We start from the raw sequence: 17,558 nt of genomic DNA on the forward strand, positions 1-17,558 counted from the left end.
GTAAAAGTGCAGCGGTTTTTAGCAGCACTCCTTTCACGTTTGGGAGGAAATTAAAACATTGAAAGAATGCTGCAAATAATTGTTCCCTGCATTCTCTTTGCTTGTGACTTCTATAATCATACAGGCTGATTTACAAATGTAGACTTCAAGGTTGCTCAGTTTCCTGCAGCGTCAAAGACTGTTACTTTGGCATTCTCACTCCTGCCCTTGTAATCACCACTCAGACACTGTGCCTTGGTACTTCCAGTTCCCAGTTTCTTGATTGAACAGCTCATTCTGTGCTAACAAGGTGTCCAAGGTATTTGAACAGGGTCTGCAGTCAGGGGGAAAAATTGTTAATAGTGTCACTCATTAAGGAAGGAGGCACTACTTTTAAATAATTTGCTAACTATCCAAATTACTAGTTGATTTCTGCCTTCTCTGTTTCCAGGGTCAAATCTATTGGGAAGGGATAATTATTTGGAAGAGTTAGGGAGGGGGTGCATTATATTGTTAGATGTAAAATACGTTACTAAACATATAGGTTTATTAGAATAAGTATGAAAGGTCTGAACTCTAATTTGTTTTGGTTTTAATGCACATATTTTTATTCCATAAAAATAACATTGGGACTGTATTATTTATTTAGAAATAATGACTGTGTAAGTGTGTAAAACATACATGAGAAATATACTATTATGATTAAGAACAATACAGATTATATAACGTGGAAGCTAACTTTCAAAACACTATGAAACAGTGAAGAAGGAACATTTCTGGATGATGAGAAATAAGTTGCCAACCTAGTAAATTTCATTTAAAAGTTTATTAATAATTCAAAAATGATAAATTGTCATAAATAGTTCAGTTTTTATTATCTGTAGCCAAAGTTATAAATCATTACATTTCTTGGAAGTAAAGAAGCTTCATTGGCTTTTTAAAAAAGGGACAAATATATTAAAGGAAGCTTAATATTCCCTCAGAAACATAAATTGCAAGGAATATAGTTTCTATTCAGACGGAAGCTGATTCAGCTTTCCTTAAGAAGTTGAATTGTTGTCTTGTAAAGATTTATTCAGGGAATGCCTATTTAGACTTATTGTCCTACTTCTACACTGACTGTTGCAAACAGATTTACAGTTAACACTTTTAGAAAATAAAGATATAAATCACATGTAAGAAGTAGAAACGGGATACTTGAAAATACTATCTAGCAAAAGGTCAGTTTTCAATAAAGAATTATACCTAAAGTAACCCTGTTGTTTAGAAATGTGATTAGAGTTTTTCTTCCAAGAATGAATTCAGTGTTTTCCTCTGAAAGGTTTCAGTTTATAAGTTTAGCATTGGCATTGTAAGAATTTGACATTTTTTTCATATGCTTTTTAATGTCAGAGATAAAATAACATCTTAAAATAAAGGAATTGTTTTTAACTTATTTTTAGTTTTATTTCCCAATTCTCTGATTCTAAACATTGTACTTTATATAGAATAATTTGTACTATAATAACCAGTTATTTAAATATGATGTAATTTAAGATTCTATTTGTGAAAAAAATTAAGTTGATAACAAACTGGATAAATTCAGTTCTGGCCTAAATCTTCTTTGGGTGTTACCTGTTTCTGAAGTGCTCTGCTAATAATGGATTTATCTTTAAATTTATGTCTTTCCAATATTATGCAAATAATTCATGCCATGTATTCTTTAAGAGATACACAAAAGGTTATTTAGGGAAACATTTAAAATAAAAGCTTTCAAAGTAACTTCATAAATGTTGGAAATAAGTAATTTCAAAACTATATCTAAATATAATTTTTAATATTAAGTATTATTACTTATTATTTATACAATATTAAGATAATTAAAATGAACAACATTTTCTTTAACATTCTCTAGATGTGAAAACTGGGAGTAATAAAATGCCATTTAAATTTGGTTAATTTTTTAAAAATTTCAAAACAAAAATGAATTTCAAATGAAGGATATTTTGAAATGATCCTTCGTTTACTTTGGCATATTCGTTTTTGCAGTGTACTTTTCTGAGAAGAGGTTGGACAATTTTCTATTTTTGCTGGAAAAATCTTATCATTTACTCTATTTTGTCATTAACAGATTTTCAAAGGTTTATGCCAGTGAAAATAATCTAACTTCAACTAACTCTTCATTTCCAAATTTAATTGTCAAATACAATAAGCACAGGGCTTTTAAAATTACATTTTGATTTTTCAGAGTATATATTTGTGTACATGCTTAGCTAAATAATGTTAGCTAAAACCTTTTTTCTTGGTTAAGATAATTTTTTGCTGAGTTTACCAGACACTGCAATGATAAATTAAGGATTATATTTACAAATATCAATATAACTCTTGCATCAATATGTTCTTTAAAGGGAATGGCAAGATTGGGATTTTACATTATGTTTTTGGGGCACCATAATGGCACCATGATATAATTTGTTTTCAACTGATTTGGAAATAAGTGAAGATAATTGTCTCTTTACTGGGAGACAAATTCTGTATTCAATCCACTAAATTCAATGAAATTTGCTTTTTTCAGATATTTTCAGATATATTTCTAGGATTTCAGTTTTTAGCTATCTAAGGTGCCCATTATGGGTATCATTTTGTGAACTTGTGAACGTCCAGATGTTGCTGATATGCAACCATCGTTTTTTTCACCAATTCCAGGACTCCATAGTCTGGACTCCTAGCAGGCTCTAGAGTCCATGGTTACAAATCCTGCTTGGGTTATTCCCTCCTCCCTTTCATTTCAGAAGATCAATATCAGGAAGAATGCTAATAAGCATCAAATACAACTTGTTTTACTTTCAAGAAAAATCTTACTTTAGAAAATTATAAAAAATGATTGGAGGTCTATATGGTTTTTTACTTCCTTTCCCGCCACCTTTTTAATTACAAAAGGGAGAAGGCCTCCTTGGAATGTCTATGTGATCACACATTTTTAATATATGTTCCAAAGTGGAAAATCTATTCTATGAAGAATCTTTTTCTGCATGGTAGGAGATAAAATGGATCAGATTCACATGACTAAGCATACAGTTGGAGATTAGTTTCATAGAAATAAAAGAGTTTTATATTTTATTGTTATAGATTCATAGTTTAAAACATTTTAATAATCTCACATGAATTTAGTAAAAAATATGTGCATTTTTAAATGTTCAGTCCTTTTTGTCAGAGTTAACAAAAATGGAATGCCTACATTTCTAAATTCCAGTATTGTTCTCTATCTCCTTTATTGTTAGACAGAAAAAAGAAAAGAAAACATACAGGGCACAGTGTGAGTGTAAATAGTACTGTTATGTATAAATCTTCCTTGATGTTCTTCTCCTTTCCATATGCCACATAGCTATATTTGCCTAGAGTTTAAAGACATATAAAATCAACAATTAAACCCTTTCCTGTTCATAAACAAAAAGGGTTATAACCTTTTGCACACAATCTAGTAATCATTCTGACAAAAAGAAAAAAGAAAAGTATCATTTCAAACCCCTCTTGATACTAAAAGACATGAAAACAAGAAAATGGATAATTTGCCAAGTTAACTGTCTTTTAATAGGCTCCTCTGAAATACAAACAAGCACTGACAGGTGGAATAAAGTTGAAAGAAAATTTCAGTCAATGCTGTGACTTCAAGACTGTAAGCAGGTCTCCTAGAAGAAAAATCTCCCATGTTGAATTTCCACCTGGCTGAAAACCACTAAAGTCACTCAAGAAAGGAGTTTTTTGTAATTTGAAAAAAAAGGGGGATTTCCACACACAGTTTTTAATAAAAAAGGGAGAAGGTGTTTGGGTCTGTTTGTGATAAGAAATACCTGATTGGAATCAGGGTCAAGAAAAGATTGGACTCCCATCGGTCAGAAATGGTGTAGGGTCTCCTGCTTGGGCAGGGGGTTGGACTAGATGACCTACAAGGTCCCTTCCAACTCTGATTTTCTGTTATCTGCTAGGGTTAGGATGGGGTTTGTCTTTTATAAAGAGCTAGGATATTTGGGCATCAGTCCTCCTCTTGTGGTGGTGGTAGTTATAGTTGCTAAGGAGAATTATGGAATATGCAGTATTTGACCCCTAATCTATCAACAGCATCTTGTCTCTACCCAAACACAACCAATATCATTACTATCTGGTATAAAACAGGAAGTACAAATATTTCTTTGTTTCCTAGCAGGTAGAAGAGAAGGAGGAAGAAGAGCAAAAGCAGTGACTGTTCCAAAGCTTACCTGATCTAGGTGAACTAAAGGTTGGAGATGTATCACTTCACGTTAAACTGTGAATGACTTCATCTGCATTCTATTAAGACTACTTCTTTATCCACATGGGGTGAGGAATAAAATAGGTAGTAAAGTTTTCTGGTGAAAACATTCAATATTTCAAAAATTGTGCATCCCTTTCTTTTTAGGTACAGCAATGCACTGAACGCTGTGGAAATGGGTCAGACTAAGACAGCCAAGTAGCTACAAGAGCTAAATATAATTTAATTCTGTTTAATTAAAGGCTGTTAAAGTGATTAAACCTGATGTATTTCATTACTTTCCTTTCTGCCACTTTAAAATTACAATCTGGTGGAACTTTTTGATGAACATCAGATGTTTAAGTTCTGGGTGCTTACATGTACTGTACTTGTGACCCATAGCTTTTTATTTCTGGCTTAACACCTGACTTACAACACCTAATAATATATATAGTACACCCCTTTGCTTTCATATTTTTAAAACAAGCAAACAACTATCAGTTTGCTTCAGATTTTCACAAAGCTATCCCTGTGATATCAGCTAGATTTCAGAAGAAAATAAGCCAGTCTGCAGTATTGCAGCTTACATCTTCATCACTTTATGAGTCTGTTAAAATCTTTTCTAAGGCTTTTCTAAAATTTTAGAGCAATTTAGACTTATGTGGCCCAAAAGATTATCTAGATTGGGAAAGAAAGCTGGGTTATGCCAAGTTGTGTTCTGTTTCTACTGAATTCACTGCACATTTTCTGCTACTTTTACCCATAAGGAGTTTCAGTTGATTTCATCAGGGTGGGTCTTATATTTAACATTTTTATTATTAAGAAGAAAAGTGCTCTTTTCCTTGCTCCATGCTGGCTCTATAACTGTTCATGGGCTACTTCTAGGTGTTATCAGGAGACAAATAGACTTACTCTCAGCACTGCTGTTCCAGTAGCTGAAGACAGAATGTTCTTATTATCAACGGTTTCCTTCTTCGTCCACCTTCTTCCTCTTTAACTGCAGCTTATCAATGGGGTTTTTTGGACATCAGTTTAGCGCTCTTTCAGAAAAGTGCTAGATCTGTGTTCAGAAACAGATGAATTGATGAGTTGATGTGTAAACTTATACCTGTTTAGAAAACCAATCTACTTAACAAGTGGTTAAACAAATCATTATAAGCACTGAACTATATTCAATCAAGTGACATGATAGCAGTTTTCCAATATCTAAGGGCCGGCCACAAAAGAAAAGGGATGAGGTGGGATCAACCTATTTGCCAAAGCATCTGAAAACAAGACAAATAGCAATGGATAGAAGCTAATCAATTGAACCAATGAGAGGAAAAGTTTCCTGACAGTGAGAACAATTAACCAGTGAAAAGGCTTGCCTCAGAACTTGTGAGTGATTCTACACAGGAGGTTTTTCAGATGAGATTGGACAAATCATTTCATTTTTTCTGCTTAAACAGGAGGCTGGATTAGAAGATCTTCAACTTCCAACTCTGTTATTCTGTTATTCTGTTAATTCTTCATCATCATATATTAGGAAAAATGAATGATAGTTATTTTTCCTACAGCATTCTTTGGTAATTAGGAGGAAAAATAAAACTAGGGATTCCAAACTTATTTTATTTCCAATATGTCTTATGTTATAATAATAATAAAACATAACTATATGAAACTCAGAGGTTGGAGGATGGCACTTTAACATGACTTTCTGACTGCAAAGCTTTAAAAAGATGCTCCATTTCAATGAAAGTTTGGGCAAAGAATCCCAAAAAGCAATGCCTTCTGTTCCAAAAAGAGAAATATTTTCATTGCTTTCCTTTGCCTCATGTCTAAAGCCCTCAGAGTTCTACAAAAGCTTCTTTTAATGGAATTTGCTTATTGGAACTATTGTGCTTCTCTATCATCCAATGCCATTTGAAATTAATTTGATAAGGATCATCAGATGATTATTTGAAATAAATAGAAATATTTCAGTAGGAATAAATCAGGTAACCACTTCGTGACACATTTGTTAAAAGTCTCATGTTGTTCTCCCGAACGTCTTTCACAAAATATCTAGCAAACAGAAATCTATAAGTCCCTGAAATTATTTTCCTTATTTGACAATAAGATTCTCAAGCCATACAGTATGGCTGAAAGGAGTTGAAGATGCTTTGGTAGGGGGCTTTGTTGTTACAGATTGAGTTCTTATTGAACATGGTTGTTCCCATGAGTATGTTATTGTCCCAGTGTTCTTCAATAGTCTCAGTGTTTAACTGTCTCTCAGCAATAGCTATTTCCTGAGAAGTATTGGAATATTTCAAATATTACACCCTTATCTATAATGGGGGGAATATCTGTCCAAGAGTGATAAAGGACCAAAGAACATTCATTTAGCGTTTTGCTTTCTTTTCCATATTATTTTATGTCTGGTCACAAGATTTATTGGAGAAAAAGTCAGTAATTTTGATATTTTTGAGATTTAATGTATACATCACTTTCAACGGTCATTGAGCATAATGTCTTTGGGTTGTAGCCATCTCTAGTGAGGGCCATTATTTTTGGATTTGAGCTTTTCCTTCATCAGCAAAGTTTATAAACAGTTTTTAGTAATTGCTTTGAGAAACTCTACAAAGAGAAGGCTATTATTTTAAGAGATGGTTTAAAATTGCAACTTCTCTTTTGATAATATTCCTGGAGCACTGTCGAGTTTAGAAAGCAAATTTTACAATATTCTAATTTATTTTTGTTGAAGATCAGCTGAAATCTTCAAATGAAACATTAAAGCCTACATGCAACCCTGAACTACATATAGTGAGCATTCCTCTCTTGGTTTTTGTTTTTACTTCCCATAATTTTGTTACATCTCAATTAGTAATTATTTGTGCTTTTTGTAAGTATAAATCAATCATATCAATTTTATAAAGTTGTCTGCAAAATTTATAACATCCAATTCAAAGTATTATGAATACCTTGAAAAAAAGCTCAGTTCAAATTATCAAAGGCTTTCCCTACATCAAAAACAAGTAATTCAGTTTACAAGTAATTTAATTAATCAAGTATGAATTGCCAAACATTTCAGCTTTCTTCTGGATTTTAAAACCTAATCCTTAAAATATTTCTGTGAGAGCAAGTAGCACTGAAGTGAATGGGCTTAAATTAAAGAAGCACTTGGAGTTAAAATTCATGCATGTTTCAGTAAAATAAAGAGTTAAACCTTTTAAATATGGAACTACAAAATTAATGGGGCAGTTTAATCCATCCCAAGATCTAATGAAATACACCACAATTTAAATTGCAATTAAACTGGGACATGTCCATAAACATTGTGTCTCTGCACAAAATTGGAAAGAGCTTTTTATGTCACAAACTTCTTGTTTTTGAACTTAAAAACAACTCTGCATTATTTTTTAAACAACAATATCAGATGGTACTGATTCAATATATTAAATATTAAAACCAACAATTGTGAAGTACATGGTTGATGTTGTACGGAATGAGGTAACCTAGCATCAAATGCATAAATATTAAAAAATAATGTGTGGACATATTACATTTTCAGTTGATTTCATCAGGCTCGGTCTTACAATTTTCATTTGTATTTCTGCACTATGCATATAACCAAAAAGATTCTTCAATGCCATATACTTGCATTAGTACCTAGTGTATAACATAGTATGGATCCCACTTGATAAAAAGCAAAAGAGGCCTAAAACAAGGTGGATCAATGACATCAGCAAGTTTTGCAGGCCCAATTGGCAAAAGAAAGGAATGCATTGGCTGGAAACATTCAGAAGTGCATTTCATCCTGCAGTGGATAGACAGTGGCTAAAATGATGATGATGATGATGATGATGATGATGATGATGATGATGATGATATTATACACTAAGTACAGGAGACAAATCTGAATTATTTTCTATATGGCTTGGTGCAGTGTTTTACTATTTAGTTGGAGATCTGCTTAAATCTTGGTCAAAAAGGACAACAGCTTGTTCAGGAATTCTTCTTTTTCCAGATATTTTAGTACAAGGAAGCAGCAGGATCGATGACTGTTGAAGCAATGAAGGAAACTCCAGAAGAGCTTAATTACTCACAAATTAAAGGCCATGTTATGAATAATAGAGAACAAAAACAATAAATCTGGAAAGGTCCAGTTGGCCAGACTAGTTCTTTTCTTCAATACTTCTAAAAACAGAAAAAGAAAAAACCCAGAACCTGTTGCCTCACTAATTAACTGATTCATTCATATAATCATACAGTGGGTATGTATCTTACCAATCATCTAGTTTAATTCCCTGTTCAGAGCAGGTCACTAAAGCATTTTAAAGCGATACTTCAATTTTTGTTTGAAGACCTCTGAAGAAAGGGAATATGATACCTCATGAAGTAACCTATTCTATCATGAGGCAACTTTACTTATTAAAAGAAAATTCCTCCTAATGTCTACCCTGATTTTATTTCCTTGCTGTTTCAATCAATTGCAACCAATTGGTTCTGCTTCTGCTCTCCAAAGCAACAGAAAACAACTCCACTCTCTCTCATCATATGACAGCTTTAGAGATCTGACTGCTTTAGAGATCTGACTGCTATAATATCTCTTCTTAAGTCTTCTCTTGCAGGATAAACACATTCAGTTCATTTAATCATTCCTCACAACACTTAATTCCTACTCCCTTAAGTAGAAATTAAACTTGCTCTAATTTGTCTACCTTCTTTTTAGATTGCAGGTTACAGAACTTGTTACAATATTGCATTGGGGAAATTACTAAAGGAGATTTGAATAGGAAACTTACTTTCTGGAAAGTGGACTCTGTCTCCTGTCAATATTGCATTTTTGCAGTTTTTCCTGACTTCAAATGATTAATAAAAAGGATGACACATTTTTGTGTTGTGTGCCAGTTGTGTGCCTCTTTTCAATTAACCTTGACTTACAACAATTCATTTAGTGACTGTTCAAAGTTACAATGTTACAAAGTTATACTTACGACCATTGTAGCACCCCCAGTTCCCCATGGTCATAGGATCAAAATTTGAGTGCTTGGTAACTGGCATGCATTTATGATGGTTGTAGTGCCCATGATCATGTGACCTTCTTTTGTGACCATCTGTTAAGCAAAGTCAATGGAAAAGTCAGATTCACTTAACAACTTGTATTGCTAACTTAACTGCATTGATTCACTTAAGAAGACTAAGCAAGAAAGATCATGAAATGGTGCAAAAGTGACTTAATATCTATCTTGCTTAGCAACAGAAGTTTTTGGCTTAATTGTAAATTGAGGGCCATCTATATAACCTTTCTTTAAAAAAAAAAAGTCTGCTCTTCATCCCACTGTTTAGATTACTTCTGACCAGTTGCATAATCATTATTTGCAGATAAGCAGTCCTGAATGAAACAAATTATGTACATCAGTTCCTTCCAAGCTAGTCTGGCCATCTATCAATACTATCTGCTAATCACAGCAATACTGTGATTCTGAGTGGTTTGGTATCATGTGGTGATGGTGGAAAAGCAGCAAATAAACTCATTTAACCATTAGCTTCGCTTAACATTCCATGTATGCTGTAAATCAGTATACTACCATCCACCAGCAGAAAGCCCTAACAAAAGACAGTGATTGGCAGCAGAGATAACAATTTGTTTGCTTGTATAATTTTCCAACAACTTGAGAAGGAGTGTAGACCAATTTTAAAATACCTGTGGAAAAACCCTTGAACTCTGAAAAATAATGGTGGAAAATTTCAATTTTGCAATAACTTTTATGCTGTAAACATTTAAATACTGTGACATGCTAAGCCTGACTAGTGCTAATCTCCATTAGATTTGTGGCTTCGCACACTGTGCTGAGTGTATCCATTGGTTAGTTTGTGGTTTAGTACAAACCCAGAAAATTGGTTAATTTTATAATCAAGTTAAAAACATTCTCTGATCATAGCTAATCAGTGTCTGAGAACTATGGCTAATTATAAACTGCATTATGAGCTGCATCCTGATGTGGTTTACAAGCTGTGGTTTGCAATGTTTATTAACAATATGCAAATGTTACTCAGTGACAGGTTTCTATGAGTTCTCTACAATCAGAAAACACTAAAACATAACTAAGCAGAAGAGTACTTTAAACTATTCTTATATATTTCAGAATATTTAATAATACCTTTTAAAACTAAGTTAAAAAACTTCCTTTAGGTTATAATAGAATAATACAGTTGGAAGAGACCTTGGAGGTCTTCTAGTCCAATCCTCTGCTCAGGCAGGAAACCCCATACCATTTCAGACAAATGGTTTTCCAGTCTATTCTAAAAAACTTCCAGTGTTGGAGACTTCACAGTTCTGGAGGCAAGTCATTTCCTGGTTAATTGTTCTGTCAGGAAATTTTTATTTAGTTCTAGGTGGGTCCTTAGTTCCCTGATCAATTTCCATCCATTGCTTCTTGACAGTGGTGGGATTAAAATATTGTTGCCACCGGTTCGGTGAGCGTAGCTTGGTGGGTGTGCTTTGCCCATGTACACACACTTTATGTGCCCGCGCAAGCCAAATGCACACTTTGCACAGGTGCAGAGGCATTTGTGCAGGTGCAGAGGCATTCTAACTCACTTCCTGCAAGCCTGCATGATCCCGGTTGCTTCAGCAGCTGCCACGCGGCACTATTGTGTGCCGCGCAAAGCAGCTGTGCTCAAATTCAGCAGATAAAAGTGAGTATGGGAGCCCAGGCGGGCGGGCGGGCCCAACAGAAGAGCCAGCAGAGCAGTGGAGAGAACCGGTTCAGTATCCTCTGCTCATCGCTGTTACCGGCTTGCTAGAACCGGTCCGAACCGGTCGAATACCACCACTGCTTCTTGTCCTGCCTTCAGAATAGGTAGACTCCCTCTTCTTTGTGGAAGCCCCTTAGAATATTGGAACACTGCTATCATGTCATTCTTAGAGCTTCTTTTTTATTAAACTAGACATACCCAATGTCTGCAACTATTCTTCATATGTTTTATTATGGGCCAATTTTGGAATTTGAATTGCATTCCAAAAACCAGGTGGTGAGATTAGCATTCCCCAAAACAGGTGGGATTTAGACAAAATCTGAATTTGATTTAATTAATAGGAAATATATTAAGCATGGTCAACATGATTATTCTTCATCTCTTTAATTAGAATTATAGAAGGATAATTCTATAATTATCTTCTATAACATTGCAGAATATTTTCTCCTGGAGCCTCCAGATACATAACTCACTTGATATTTTAATTTAAAAATAATAATAATAATAAGTAGAGAGAGAGACAGACAGACAGACATAGACAGAAAAATAGATAGATAGATTATAGTGCAAGAAAGAAACCAATCTTGCTTACAAATTGGTGTTCAATATTTAGAAATCCCATCCCCAAAAATCTTAAAATGCCTTATCCATGAATTTATCCTAATATTATACTGAATACTCAGTAGGGCATAACTACCATGATGTAATATTGGGTCAAGATACATTTAATAAAAGAGAATTTGATTTATAAATTATTTCACAGCATAAGAGAATTTTTGAAAAATTATTGGTTGAATATACTGGGCTTTTCACTTATTTAGTTATAGGTGTTTGTAGGTAGAATAATGGTGCATTGTTAAAGAGGTACTCTCCAGTCATAAAGCTGGCAGAAAAATACATACATTAGCCTCTGCTCTATATAGCAGAGCCTCTAGCATATTTTAACATATGATGAATAATATGCCTCTTGACATTCTGGACAAATTCTTGATGGTTTTTCTATATGACTAAGAGCCACAGTAGCACAGTGGTTAGATGCAGTACTGCAGGCTACTTCTGCTGACTGCTGGCTGCCTGCAATTTGGCAATTCAAATCTCATCAGGCTCAAGGTTGATTCAGCCTTCCATTCTTTCAAGGTGGGTAAAATGATGACCCAGACTGTTGGGGACAATATGCTGACTCTGTAAACTGCTTAGAGCGGGTAAAGCACTGTGAAGCGGTATATAAGTCTAAGTGCTAATGCTATTGCTATTCTTTATTCTACTCTGAAACTCACAATCTATGTTCATGATATCTTGCAGTACCCAACATTTGGCAGACTTCAAGAATTGGGTGGTCCTCTGCATATCTGCATTGAGATACTATTGTATCATCCCAGATAAACCAGTCAGGAAACAGGATGAAATGAACATTTCTACTTTATTGCAAGGATACATTAATAGAACCTGGCAAGTTTGAAGGCACAAACTTTCTGCTGACACTTTTAAGTACTTGAACCATGAGGGTGGGTCCTTCTTAAGTTTCTTTTTCTGACTTTTAAGCCACTAGAGGCTCCTTCCTATCTTGTCTGATTGTTTCCAAGGCAGCATTGCTTTCCCACCCAACCCTTTTACCAAGGTCATTCACACTTTCCATTACAACTACAGAGTGCTGAACACATCAGGTTTCTATTGATATGGAAACTGAATAACTGCATCACAAAATCAATGAAATATTGATATAATTAGAGTATGAGTACAATATTGGTTATGCAAAAATAATCCTGCTTTATTTTTGTTTCAGCCTAGATATTTCACTATCATCATGTTTTATATAGATAGATAGATTTTGTCTCATTTGTTTTACTTGTTTCTTTCAAGCAATAAGCACTAGTAGCTATGCTACAGACTAAATTGTTAATTTTTGCTAAGGGAAAATTAATCTTTGTGCCAATGATAACATTTGGCATATGTAGTTTAATTCAATAGACTGTTCTTTATTATTAAATTCAGTTTGAGGTTGGGAATGATTGAAATTATCTCAAGGGTATATTTTGTATAAAAATAACATGAAGTTGAACTACTAAAATATCAGCCATGGTTGAATGATATTAACCACATGAAAAAAGATGTAGAGGGCATTCATATATAACATGAAAATTAAGTATTAAACCACATGCATGCTTTTTTAAAACTTTGAAAAGCATGTCCATTTTTTTTTATAAATTCTTATGTTACAGGTCTTTAAATGCATTAAAATATTGTAATAAAGTTTATGCAATTTGTAGTGCTTGAAGAGAAGATGAAGATAGGATTTTCATGAATGCTATTACAAAGTGGAGAAAATACAAACAATTATTTCCCAGAACATATATTACTGTTTTTTAATCAAAACATTTAAACAACATCCCTCCCTTTTTGCACAGTCATGTCACACACACACACAGTGAAGGTTTTTGAGCTGAATAAACAGTACACATCCCTGAATCACAATATACATTTCTTCCATCTTTCTTCCATTTTTTTTGCATTGAAACAGAGTATCAACAACTATGATCTGTTTACTTTCCTGGAATGTCAGAACTGACTTTCAGCATTTTCCCAAGATTTCACACATTTCCCCCATTTTTACCCGTAAACATAGACATTTAATGAAGCTATTTAGATCAATATTTCTCAACCTCAGAAGCTTTAAGGTGCGTGGACAACTTCCAGAATTCTCCAGCCACCAAGGTTGGTTTAGATGAAATTATCCCCTCGTGATCTAAAGATTTCTGTTACATTTTACTTACCATAGACATATTCTTCTTGTCCTGCCCTGTATTCAGATTTACAGAAATGGCTTCCTGGGACTTGAGCTCAGAAGTATGCATTTAGAAAATTCTGTTTTTAAACACTGAAAAGAGGAGCTAGAATGAGCCATGGGCTGCCTAGATCAGACAAATACCTCAGAAAAGGGAGTGATTAAAATCTTTGCTATATTGTTCATATATTATACATTCTGTAATGTATAATATGTTAATATGCATCATAATGGCCCACAAGTTGCTCATTGCCTCTCTCTATATATCCAGAGAGCATATTTATGTTTGTATATTTTTCTTTCTATATCACTACCCCACCAAAAATTTTTTTTAGCAAGCTTTGGAAGATGGGTTAATTGGGAAAATGAGATTATAGTACATTTACCTATCCAGTGAAAAATAGTTTATTTGATTTATAATTGACCTCTCCACTCCAACTATTTCATTAAAGTTACAACACACAGAGAGCTACACACAAGAGAGCTTGTGCTCAGATTTTCTGTATCACATTATCTCCATCAAGTCCTTTTCAGCTCCTGCATTTAGAGAATTTTGATGGCTATTCCAATATTTCATTAAGACAAAATTCCTCTTTCAGACATAGCCACCAACAATTTGGGTTATGATATCATCACTAACTTCATAGCTAGGAAGCAAGACTATATCCTCTTAAACTTACTGTTTCTTCTTTTGCCTTTACCTTTGGATATTTGCATATTTAATGCAGTGTGAACATGGGAAACCAGTGTATATAAATTCCACAGTGATGTCCAAGTGATATGTGAAGTATGAGTCAAAGCCAGAAGGTAGTCAATGTTTTGTGTATGATTCTTTCTTATGATTAGCATACCTTTGATAAGATTTTGAGATGAAATGAATTATGATTCACCATTAGTTTTCTAGAGATATGAAATCAGACCACTATGAGATTATTTCAAATGTGAAATTGGGTTTTATGGGTATTTAAAAATGCATCTTTTATTGGTTTTTTACTCTGTTCAGTCAGTTAAGTGTTAAAACTTGATTATTAATGACACAATCCACAGGAATCTGAAAAGTTCTATGGTGCAATTCTCACTGAACAGTAATTCTATTAGTTAAATATTTGGGTCTGACTAAAACAGAATAGACTCAGTGACTGATGGTTATAAATTTAAAGCAGACACCATGCAAGAAAGGTTTGTGGCTTATTATAATATACAGAGAATAACAGGTGAAAATATTTAGATTTTGAGTTACGATCATTAGGAAGATTTTATTTTTTAAAAAATGGTTGCCATAATGGTAAAAGCACTCATAAGTATGTCTTTTTAAAGAGATAAAGCAATACATTATGTGCTATAGCATTAATTATATTCCTTAAAATGTAACATTGGGTATATAATAGTGTTCTAGTTCAGGGATCCCCAACCTTTTCGACGCGCTGCCCGGTTCCGGCGTCAGCTGGCGCCGCGCCCGGTTCCGGCGTCAGCTGGGCGCCGCCATCTTTTTGACGAAAAATCACTTCTGGTGACGTCACGGAAGTGATTTTAAAAAATGGCGGCGCCAGCGCTTCTGGTGAGCTTTTTCGGGTAGAAATGGCTTTCTACCCGGAAAAGCTCACTGAAGCGCTGGCGCCGCCATCTTTTTGATGAAAAATTGCTTTTTTACCAAAAAGATGGCGGCGCCCAGCAACCAGCGGCCCGGTAAGGCTTGTTCCATGCCCGGTGCCGGTCCGCGGACCGGCGGTTGGGGACCCTGTTCTAGTTCTTAAAATTAAGTATTTGTTCTATGACAATTATAGGTAGAATATTGTCAAATGAAGTCAGGTGATATCAAATTAAACAAATAAATATAATAAACACTGAGAGGAGAGCAAGAGTAGTATAGAAATTAAAAAGTTAAAGACTACATGGAAATCTATTGGGCAACTTTGACCCAATGGATATTTCCCAGCCCAATGTATCTCACAATGTGGTTATAATGTGGTTATAATTAGAAAACATTTAAAAAGAGAAAGCTTGAGCACCTGGAGGAAAAGTGGTATACAAATCTGAGTAATGAATTATAGAAACGTGTGTAGAAAACCAGGGCTATATGTATTGAATCAAACCCATTGCTTAGGCTTGATTGGTTTCACTGTTATTTAATATAGCATTGTGAATGAATTCCATAGATATGCTTGCCAGATGAGAATGCTGACTATGTTTTTCTTTTAAAACATCAGTAGAGAAAGAGTTATTGTAGCCCATTCTGAAGAATTCATTATAAATTCCAAATCAAACAAACATGACACTTGTTTTACAATGTTCTGTTGCCACAAAAATGTTTCTGAAGTCTAGGAATGACTCGCAGCTACATACATGCAGGTCCTTTTCCTCCAGGGAAACGTATCTGTGTGTGGTGCTATGGGTTCAAGGCTTCAGTATACAGATAAACTCCTGTCTTGCATACACTGCCCTACTGTATGTTCAGGCAATTACTCACTTGACTGGACAGCATGTAATTTTTTTGCTTCTCCCAGGGCACTAGTAACTTGTACTTCTCTGCTTTTTAATGATTTGTTCAAAGGCGTTTGATGAATATGTGCATTATATACCTCAGAGCTATGCCAGCCTATTTAGCTCTGACTTGATGCCCTTTTCAGAGCTGTACATCTTGGAAGTGCTTAAAAGTGAAACATTCACAAAAGTAGGTGCATTGGAGTATGGAAACACACGTTGAAAAGATGTCACACATGAACAACTTATGTAGGGAAAAGCACAAGATACTTCCCCTGGGTAATGATAATGTGAATCTGAGGGCAGGAAGCTGAATATTTCTCTTTGAATGGGACTTTTAGACTCCATCATTAACATGAGTCAGGCAATCAAAACAAGGCTTGGAGTGTTCCTAATCTTAATCTCCAAATACAAACCAGGTGCAACCTAACAGAGAGGGCTAATTGATATGTGGTCTATTGGTGTTATATTTTATGGGATTCCATTCTGATTTTTCTGTCATTATAAATTGGTTCACATTCCTTGGATTACTCTATCTTAAAAACAGCAAACAGGCACAGGCGTATAGATTCATGATCCACTATTTCAGTGAAGAGGCATAATGAGCACATACTCAATAAAAGAATAAACTAATGTAAATGTAGAGTGGGACAAGGAGTACAAGAGAAAACATACACAAGCTAAAAGTCTGTAGAGATTCTCAGTCATCCAGGTCATGGTTGTCCCAAAGGTGCTTTTTCAGAAGGCAACTTGACTTTTTTCTTTTTTCTTTGAAGGTGTTTTGCTTCTCGTCTTTTAGCTATACAATTTGGGATGAACACCCTTGAAATAGTGTGGGAATATAAATGGATTTCCAGAGAAAAAAATGCAGATTACCGTAACCAGGAGGACTACTCAGGTGGACCCTGAGGACACAGATAAACCTTCAAGTGCTTCAAAGATCTTCTAAAAGATTGCAAGTGACCAGATGTCTGCAAGGAATACAAATCCTTTCATTTCCCACTGTTCTGTCAGAGCTGAAGAAGTTTCTTGGATGAGAAGCAAAAAGTCTTCAAAGAAAAAAACAAGTCCAATTGCCTCCTGAAAAAGCACCTTTGGGATACACAAGCTAAGTGACAAATAACACGTCCACTAGGAAAAGAACCTGTTTCTTTGGGTTGTTTTGTCTTTTATTAGGCAACAGCCTGAAGGACAATGTGTTTTTCAGTTTTGCCTACATTCAGTGTTGAGGGACAGGGTTGATATGAGAAGTGAGTGATGCCAGAGACAAAAGTGTACAGGAACATCTCTATCTTTTTGGTCTGTCCTTCATTTTTTACCAACTCAGTACCCAGAGGTTGTTCATGTCTA

General features: G+C 34.5%; 1 long non-coding RNA gene across 1 annotated transcript in view; it reads left to right on the forward strand.

Moving 5' to 3' along the window:
- The first annotated feature begins 219 nt into the window (after positions 1-219).
- LOC148130946 (uncharacterized) overlaps positions 220-17,558 on the forward strand; it is a 30,913-nt gene continuing 13,574 nt past the window's right edge. The window contains exons 1-2 of the long non-coding RNA XR_015749128.1: positions 220-298; positions 4,160-4,314. This is a non-coding gene — a long non-coding RNA (uncharacterized LOC148130946). The remainder of the gene's footprint in view (positions 299-4,159; positions 4,315-17,558) is intronic.

The sequence above is a fragment of the Notechis scutatus genome, chromosome 4 (assembly GCF_049901735.1).
Source record: "Notechis scutatus isolate UNSWTSFEM ecotype Mainland chromosome 4, rNotScu1.2, whole genome shotgun sequence".
In the NCBI taxonomy this organism is placed as follows: domain Eukaryota; kingdom Metazoa; phylum Chordata; class Lepidosauria; order Squamata; family Elapidae; genus Notechis; species Notechis scutatus.